The sequence below is a fragment of the Oryctolagus cuniculus genome, chromosome 2 (genome assembly GCF_051225735.1).
Source record: "Oryctolagus cuniculus isolate XC-2025 breed Fujian yellow rabbit chromosome 2, ASM5122573v1, whole genome shotgun sequence".
NCBI classification, from domain to species: domain Eukaryota; kingdom Metazoa; phylum Chordata; class Mammalia; order Lagomorpha; family Leporidae; genus Oryctolagus; species Oryctolagus cuniculus.
In genome coordinates, this window is record NC_142868.1 from 192,752,719 (window position 1) to 192,762,380 (window position 9,662).

Here is a 9,662-nt window from a genome sequence, read left to right on the forward strand (position 1 = left end):
ACCATTTGCTGCCTCGCAAGTGCGTTAGTAGGAAGCTGGATAGGAAGCTCAGAGTGACTGTGACTGAACAAGGCACTCTGGTATGCAATGCTGGCTCCCAAGCAGCAGCTTAACTTGCTATGCCACAGTGCTCATTCCCTGTGTGTGTGTGTGTGTGTGTGTGTGTGTGTTATAAATTGTGGCATACCATTTTGTTATGACTCAGTGTCCCTTGCACTCTTTGTACCCATGTGCATCTTATACAAGGTCAAGTCAACTCTGCTTACGTGGCACACTCTCATGTTCCCCACAAAGAGAAAATGTTCTGAGAAACCTGAATGGCTCTTTAGTTTTTAAAGATATGACAAAACAATCTGTCATAATTCCCTAGCAAAATGTGAAACTGCCCAGTAGGCATTTGCTTCTCTAAAACTCTTCTCAGATGAGCTGTTCTGTGGGGAATGAGGAAAATGGGAGGTAGGATTCCCTTGCCCTTTACAGGAAATATTAAGCCTGGCTCCTCCCTCTCCCTATTCATAGTTTCTCACCCCTTGTAAAAAAAAATTCTCACAAAATTCACATTTTTTAAAAAATATGGAACACTTCACGAATTTGTGTGTCATTCTTGCTTAGGGGCCATGCTAATCTTCTCTGTATCATTCCAATTTTAGTGTATGTGCTGCCAAAGTGAGCACAAAATTTCACATTATTAGACCCAAACTGATCAAAGGGGGTTGCAAAGTAGATGAGGCTACTATGTCCCACCATTCTTAGAAGGTAGTAACAGTTAAAAAAATCAAAATTGGTCTGTTTTGTTATAATGTCCTCTTTATTGATGGCTTTCTACTCTTTAGATAATGTGTTAAACACTTTCATATATATGTATACACATATACATATATTTGTATACTTTTACTTGTTACAAATCATTCAATGCCATTATTCCCATTTTTATGGTAAGTTGATTATTTCACTTTCCCAGTGCTGGAGTATGGATGTGAATTACTACTTTCCACCTCTAAAACTTAAAATTTTTGAAATTGTACGTATATTCTTTCATATCCAAATGAGTTTTAGACTGTTATATAAAATTATTAGAAATCCAGATCATTTACAATTTTAATTAGTTTTTACTTCCATGTATAAACAAAGATACATGCATCAGAACAGTATTTCCTAAACCTCACCAGTGACAAGTCTCATAGGGGATGTCTATTAAATTTAAAGGCTCATAGAGAATTTGATTCAGTAGTGACCTGAACTACTGATGTTTTCAAGAAGTTTATTTTAAGGGTAATTCCAGATTACTTTATCTTTAGGAAGGTTCAGAAATTCTGCTAATGAGAGTCCACGGTGCTTGTTGTATTTGGAGCACTCTGATGCCTTTCCAGTCTCAAGAGCTGATGTCCTTTCTCCAGGCTTGAGTTTTCTTTTTTCATCAAACCTTTCTTAGGCTGGGATCTACTCTGAGTTAATTTTTGTCTACGGTACAAAGAGGTCTAGATTGAGCTTGATTTTATTGCTTGTGGATATCCAGTTTTCCCAGCACCACTTGTTGATGAGACTATCTTTCTTCCACTTTTTAAAAATAGCCTTATATTACTGAGCTTTAATTTCCATTGAATACAGGTCCCCTGTTTAAAGGATATGCTCAGTGGTTTGAGTATATTCACAAGTTTGAACAATTTTCATCACAATCAATTTTAGAAAATTTGTTATTCCAAACAGAGAGAATAGTTTTGTTAAGTAGTCGCTGTGTGGTACCTATTGTCCCAGCCCTAGGCAACTATGATTCCTGTTTCTATAAACTTGCCTATTCTGGGCTTTCCTGTAAGTGGAATCATACAATATTTGGTCTTTTGTGACTGGTTTCTTTCACTTAGCAGAATATTTTCAAGGTATGTTGACATCATACCGTCTTTATGATTGAACAACATTCCATTGTATGGATATACCACATGCTATTTATCTACCAGTCAGTTGATGGATGTTTGAGTTGTTTCCACATTTTGGATATTGTGACTAATACTGCTATAAATGTTTTGGTTCAGATTCTTGTATGAGCATATGTTTTTGTTTTTCTTGGATATATACCTAGGAGTGGAATGACTGAGCCATAACAATTTGAAGAACTGCCAAAATGTTTTCCAAAGCAGCTGCACCATTTTACATTCCCACTAGCAATGTATGAAGGTTACAATTTCTCTTCATCCTTGCCAAGACTTGTTATTGTCTGTTCTTTGATTATAGTCATCCCAGAGGGTGTGAAGTGGTATCGCATAGCTGTTTTGATTTGCATTTCCCTAATGACTCAAGATGTTGGGTATTGTTTTATGCACTTATTTGTCATTTGAATATCTTTTTTGAAGAAATGACTATTCAGATCTGTTGCCAATTTTTATATTGGATTCTTTGTCTTTTCCTTCCTAAGTTGAAAGAGTTCTTGTATTTTGTCTTGCGGTCACCCCATAGAATTGGAATGGATTCCCTACCTCCAGTTTGGTTTGGTTGTCAATACTGATAACACCACATCATGCTAGGGCTTGAACATGTTATGCCAAAAGTGCATGTTTTGGATATTTAATCCTCAAGTCAATATGTTAATGGTATTTGGAGTTGGAATCTTTGGGAGGTAATTAGTATTCAGTGATGTCATGAGGGTGAGGCCCTATGATAGCCTTAGAGGCTTTAGGAGGAGAGAGAGACCTATGCTAGCACATGTGATACCCTCTGCCATGTTCTCTTGAACAAAAATGCCCTAACCTGATGCAAAGCATATTACCATGCTCTTAGACTTGTCAGCACCAGAATCATGGACCAAATAAACTTTTTTCATTGATTACTCAAGCTTAGGTATTTTGCTATAGCAACAGAAAATGGAGTAAGATACCACACATGCACCAAAAGCGTATAAAAAGCATTATTACTCAACATAATTAGGCTTTTTGAGGAGAGCAGGGCAGCATTCCAAGCAGGTCTGAAAAGACTTGAGAGAATAGAGAAGAAGATCGACTTGTCTCTTACTGTGCTTAGAAGTGAAGCTAGGAGAGGGTTCCCATATCTGTGCCAAAGGTTTTGTTTTTTGAGCTCTTGCCAACAGCAAACGAAGGAGCATACAGCCTTTCTTATCAGTTTACCCAGATGTGGGGAAAGGAGATGGTTGGGGCTCCCAAGCTGCCAACAGTCAAACATCATAACTGGGGTTTCTCTTTTTCATTGACTGGGTACCAATCCCTTGTTAGATGTATGATTTGCAAACATTTTCCCCCATGCTGTGGTTTGCTGTTCCCTTTCTTGATTGTATTGTTTGAAGTGCAAAAGCGTTCGGTTTTTGATGAAACCTTGTTTAGCTTTTGCTTCTTTGCCATTTGTGCTATGGATGTTGTATTTAAGAGACCATTCTTTAGCTTAAGGTCACAGAGATTTTTCTCTATATTTTCTTTAAATAGATTTATTGTTTTAACTTTTTCTGTTATCTATATGATCCACTCTAAGGTTCACATGGATATTCTTCACTGAGGTAATTTTTAAAAAAAACTGAACCTTTAAAAATTAGTGTAAAGGATATCTCATTTTTTTCACAGATAAAATTATTATAATGATACTCCCTTTCTTTTTAAAGAATTTTTGCAATAACATACTTCCAATTTACTTTAGAATCACAGGCTCAATGCTCCACTAAAAAGAGTTCAACATGTAAAAAAGCAAGAAAATCAGAAAGATTACTGTTCCATATGAAAATATTCAAAGGCTATAAACAATAATAAAATCACAAGATGTCAATTTCACTCATATGCTTTAAGGCTTTTTTAAAATACTGTTAGCTACCATAAGTCACAAAAACATTTATCTTTGCGTCTGGCTTATTTTACTAAGCATAATGGACTTTAGTTGTATACATTTTGTTGCAAAAAGGAGGGTTCATTTCATTTCTGTGGCTCACTAGTATTCCACCATGTGTACATATCACATTTTCTTTATCCAGTCATCCACTGATGGACATTTGGGTTGATTCTGTACCTTAGCTATTGTGAATTGAGCTGCTATAAACATGGGATATAAGTAACTCATATGCTGATTTAATTTCCTTTGGTTATATTCCTAGGAGTGGTAGGATGGCTGAAATAGATGATAGATCTATTTTTAGATTTCAGCAGACTCTCCATTATTTCTTCCATAATGGTTATACTAGCTTATAGTGCCATCAACTATTTAGTAGGGTATCTCTTTTTCATCCTCAACAGTATTTGTTATATTTTGATTTTTTTTATACATTACATAGATTGACCTCTCTTTCTCTTGTTTCTATTACAGATATTCACTTGTAGTTCTGTATTCTGTAATTTTTTTAACTTTTATTTAATGAATATAAATTTCCAAAGTACAGCTTATGGATTACAATGGGGTTTGATTTTTTGATGATAGTCATTCTAACTTGGGTGAGATGAACCATCATTGTGGTTTCTATTTGCATTTTCCTGATAGCTAGTGATCTTGAGCTTTTTTTTTTTTTAATGTGTCTATTGGCCATTTTAATTTTATCCTTTGAAAAAATGACTATTCTTGTCCTTGGCCTATTTCTTAACTGGATTGTTTTGTTGTTTCTTGACCTCCTAGTATATCCTGGATATTAATCCTTTATAAAATGTGTAGTTTGCAAATATTTCCTTCCATTTTGTCAGTTTTGGCTGCCTCTTCACTTTGAGTGTTTCCTTTGCTGTGTAGAACCTTCTTAGCTTGATGTAATCTCATTCGTCTTTTTGCCTTTATTGCTTGTTCTTCTGGGGTCTTATACTAAAAATCTTTGCCTAGGGCCGGCGCCACAGCTCACTAGGTTAATCCTCCACCTGCAGCGCTGGTACCCCAGGTTCTAGTCCCAATTGGGGCACTGGATTCTGTCCTGGTTGCTCCTTTTCCAGTCCAGCTCTCTGCTGTGGCCCAGGAAGGCAGTGAAGGATGGCCCAAGTCCTTGTGCCCTCTACCCGCATGGGAAAGCAAGAGGAAGCACCTGGCTCCTGGCTTCAGATCGGCGCAGTGGCCATAGTGGCCATTTGGGGAGTGAACCAACAAAAGGAAGACCTTTCTCTCTGTCTGTTTCTCTCACTGTCTAACTCTGCCTGTCCAAAAAAAAAAATAAATAAATAATAAAAAAAAACAACAAAAAACTTTGTGTAGGCAAATGTCTTGCAGTGTTTTGCCTATGTTTTCCTCTAGTAATTTTATGGTTTCTGCTCTTAAATTTAGATCTTTGATCCATTTTGAGTTGGCTTTCATATAGGGTATTAGGTTTAAGGTTATGTTTCAAACTTCTGCATACCAAGATCAAATTTCTCTGAAGTGCCTGTTGTTTCTCCAGGAGAGGGTGATTTTAGCTAGTTTGTCATTATATTGGTTGTAGATGAGTGGATTAATTTCTGGGAATCAAATCTGTTTCATTGGCCCACATGTCTAGTTTTGTGTCAATACCTGGTTATTTTGATTATAATACCCTGTATATCTTGACCTGGTATTGTGATGCCTTTTGCATTGTTTTTATTGTTTAAGATTGCTTTAACTATTTGGGATTTTGTATGCTTCCATATGGACTTTAGGATTGTTTTTTATAGATCTGAGGAGAAAGTAGTTGGGATCACATTGAATCTGTAAATTGCTATGAGTAGTATGGACATTTTGATTATATTATTTCAATCCATGTGCATGGAAGACTTTTCCATTTGTCTGTGTCTTCTATTTCTTAATGTTTTATAATTTTCATTGTAGAGATCTTTCACATCCTTGGTTAAGTTTATCCCAAGGTATTTGCATTTTTTATACCTATTGTGAATGGGACTTATCTTGCAAGTTCTTTATCAGCCATGACATTGTTAATGTATACAAATGCAAATGATTTTGGTGTTGATTTTATATCCTACAACTTTGCCAAACTCATGATAATAAGTAAAATGTAAGAACTGTAAACCAGTATCCCTAATGAACATAGATTCAAAAATCCTTCAACAAAATACTAGGTAATCTAATCCAACAACATGTCAAAAAGATTATCCACCCAAACTAAGTGGGATTTATCCCAAGAATGCAGTGTGGTTCAACACATACAAATCAATAAATAATATATCACAGTAATATGATTGAAGAATATGAAACATATGATTATCTGAATGGATGCAGAGAAAGCATTAGATAAAATGTAGCATTCTTTCATGATAAGAACCTTAAGCAAATTGGGTATAGAAGGAACATACCTCACCAAGTGAAGGCAATATATGACAAACCCATACCCAGTATCATTGAATGTGAAAAGCTGGAAGCATTTCTGCTAAGATCCAGAACCAGATAAGGATGCCCACTTTCACCATTGCTATTCAACATAGTTCTGAAAGTTTAGTCAGAGCCATTAAGCAAGAAAAGGAACTCAAATGGATACAAATTGGAAAGAAGGAAGTCAAATAATCCCCTTTTACTTATGACATGATCCTTTATATAGGGAAACCAAAAGATTCCACTAAGAAACTGAGGTGATACTGCCATTTAAAAATTTACCATCCATGTAGATTTCTGTTTTGGATTTTCTATTTTGTTTTGTTCTTTTTGTCTATCTTTTTGTCGCTGAGTCCTTATTTAGGTTGCTATAACTTTAAAAAAGGTCATGAAATCAGATACTACCAGTTCTACAATTGTTTTATTTTCCAACCTGCTTGGTCTAGATCCCTAGCATTTCTATAAAAATTGAAAAGCCAATTTGAAAATTTGCAAAGATAAAAATCCTTCCAGAAGCCAGAAGCTTTGTTAGATTTATACTCAGTCTATACCAGTTTTGGAGAGAACTGATACCTTAGCAATATTTGGTGTTCCAGCTCATATGTATCAATATATTTTTAAATAAAGTCTTTATCTTAGCAGTGTGTTATAGTTTTTGTTATTTAGGCCTTCCAATTTTGGGCAGATTGACCACTGATTAGCTCACTTTTTTGTGCTATTGTAAACAGTGTTTTTGTTTCAATTTTTTTCTCATTACGATTATGCAGAAATAAAAGATTTTTATATGTTGATCTTATATACTCTAACCTTGTTCAACTCATTCATGAGTTCTAGTGGCTTTGTTGTATATACCATCAGCTTTTATGTATATATGATCATGTTATCTGTGAACAGGGAGTGTTCTTTAATTCCAAAGTGAATGATTTTTATTTTGCTCAGACTAGTACTTCCAATATGATGCTGAATGTAAGTGTTGAGTGGACACCCTTGTCTTGCTCCTGATCTTAAGGAGAAATCATTGTCTTTTATCATTTCATATATTAAGTATAGATTTTGAACATGGCACTGATGACATTCCCTCCTATTCTCACTTTGCTGTCAGTGTGAACAGTCAAGGGATGAAATGATCCTATTATATAGTTTCCGTTCTAGTGTGTTCAAATGGTGAATTACATTAACTGATTTTCAAATGTTAACATAAACTTGTATTCATGAAGGAAACCCCTTTTGGTCATTGTATTAGTTTCCTAGGGCTACCATTAAAAAGTACCTCAAATCAGGTGGCTTAGAAAACCAGAAATGTATTCTGTCACAGATCTGATGATTAAAGTTTGAAATCAAATTTCCTAGGGCCATGCTGTCTCTGAAAGCTCTAGGGAGTATCTTTCTCCTCTCCTCTTAGTTTCTTATGGTTTCCAGCAATACCTGGTCTTCCTTGTCTTGTTGATACAATGCTGCAGCTCTGTCTCATCCTTGTATGGTGTTTTTCTTTTGTGGTTTCTTTCTTTTCATATTTCTATTTATAAAATATTGACTTATGTGAAAGAGAGAGAGAGAGAGAGAGAGAAAGCCTTCCATCTGCTGGTTAACTCCCCCAGTGGCAGCAGCAGCTATGGCTGAGCCAGGCTGAAGCCAGGAGCCAGGAGTTTAATTAGGTTCTCCCACTTGGGAGGCAGAGGCCTAGGTGCTTGGGCCATCTTGGGATTTTCTCAGGCCATTAGCATGGAGCTGCATAAAAATGGAGCAACTGGGACCTGAACTGGCACCCATATGGGATGCCAGCAGCACAGGCAGCAGCTTTACCAGCTATGCCACAAGACCAGCCCCTCTGTTTCCTTAAAAGAGCGTGGGTCCACTTTAATCCATTATGACCTCATCTAACTTGCTTAAATCTACAATGTTCCTTTTTCTCAATAAGGTCATATAGTTAACTACAAATGGTTAGAACCTGAACATGTTTCTGGGAGACTCTCATAATGTATTAATTTTTCAAAATGATAAAATCAATTTATAAAAGTTTTGCTTAGAATTTTTCATTTATGTTTATGAGCTTGTTCTTAGTGTTTAGAGAATGCCTTTTTAGTTTTGCTTGCTTTGTTTTCAAACAATACTAGACTCTTAGAATGAGTTGTGACATTTCTCTCCTGGTCCATTTGCTAGAATCAGTTATTTAAAATTGGTAATTTTTCTTCTGTAAGTGTTTGACAAAATTCTTTTGACATTTTTTCCTTTCAAAGGCTTTTAACTACAAATTCACTTGCTTCCACTAATATTGAACCATTTAGTTTATCCACATCTTTAGCATGCTTTGATAGTTGTGTGTTTTAAGGACTTTGTCCATTTCATACAAATGATTGGGTTTATTGGCATGAAGTTATTCTTAAAATTCTTTTATGCCTTTAAAATTTAATCTATACTGATCTTTGGAATTGATAATTTGTATCCTTGTAAACTTACTAGCCTGGATAAAGGTAGTAACTTTATTGGTCTTGTCAAGGTAGTAGCAGATTTTGGTTATGTTGATTGATTCTATTAATTAAGTTTTCTTTCTCATCAATTTTCACTGTACTCTTTACTTGTTCCCTTTCTCTGTTTTGTGTTTAACTTGCTCATTTTACTTTTTCATTTTATTAAATACTTTCTAACTTCCTGTTTGAACTATTCTCTTACATGTAGGGGGGTTAGAAATATGTTGTTTAGTTTGCCAAATACTTGTAACCTTTGATAGAGACCTTTCAATTACTTATCCATAATTTAATTACTTCTGGGGAATATACTTTTATGGCTTGGATCCTATCAGAATATGGCCTTTCCTGGCCAATGTTTGGTGCACTTAAAAGTATACAAATAGGGGCCAGCACTGTGGTGTAGTAGGTTAAGCCTCTGCCTATGGCACTGGCATCCCATTTGGGTGCCAGTTCATGTCCTGGCTGCTCATCTTCTCATCCAGCTCTCTGCTTATGGCCTTAGAAAGAAGTGGAGAATGGCCCAAATCTCGGGCCCCTGCTCCCATTTGGGAGCCCTGGGCCAAGCTCCTGGCTTCCGATAAGCTTGTCTTTGGCCACTGCAGCCATTTGGGGAGTGAACCAGCAGAAGAAAGACCTCATTCTCTATCTCCCCCTCTCCTGTCTGTAAATCTGCCTCAAAAAAACAAATCTTTAAAAAAATACGCATTATGCTATTGCTGGGTAACATGCCCCATAAATGTCAATTACGTCAGGCTGTTTGTTATTTTCAAGTTATCTATATCCTCCTCATACTCTGTGTTCTGTTAACACATTTTATCAATGATTAAAAGAATGTTGAAATGCCCATCTATAACTGGATTTGTCTATCTGACCCTGTAATTGTATGAATTATTCCTTCATGTAAATTGATTGTTTTTAAGCATTTAAGGTTACATCCTCATGATGAGTTAATCCTCT

At 35.8% G+C, this 9,662-nt stretch overlaps 1 non-coding gene across 1 annotated transcript; it reads right to left on the minus strand.

Moving 5' to 3' along the window:
* Nucleotides 1–567: 567 nt before the first annotated feature.
* Nucleotides 568–674, minus strand: LOC127490402 (U6 spliceosomal RNA). Its single transcript, XR_007918364.1, has one exon. It is a non-coding gene; the product is annotated as a U6 spliceosomal RNA (small nuclear RNA).
* Nucleotides 675–9,662: the final 8,988 nt, after the last annotated feature.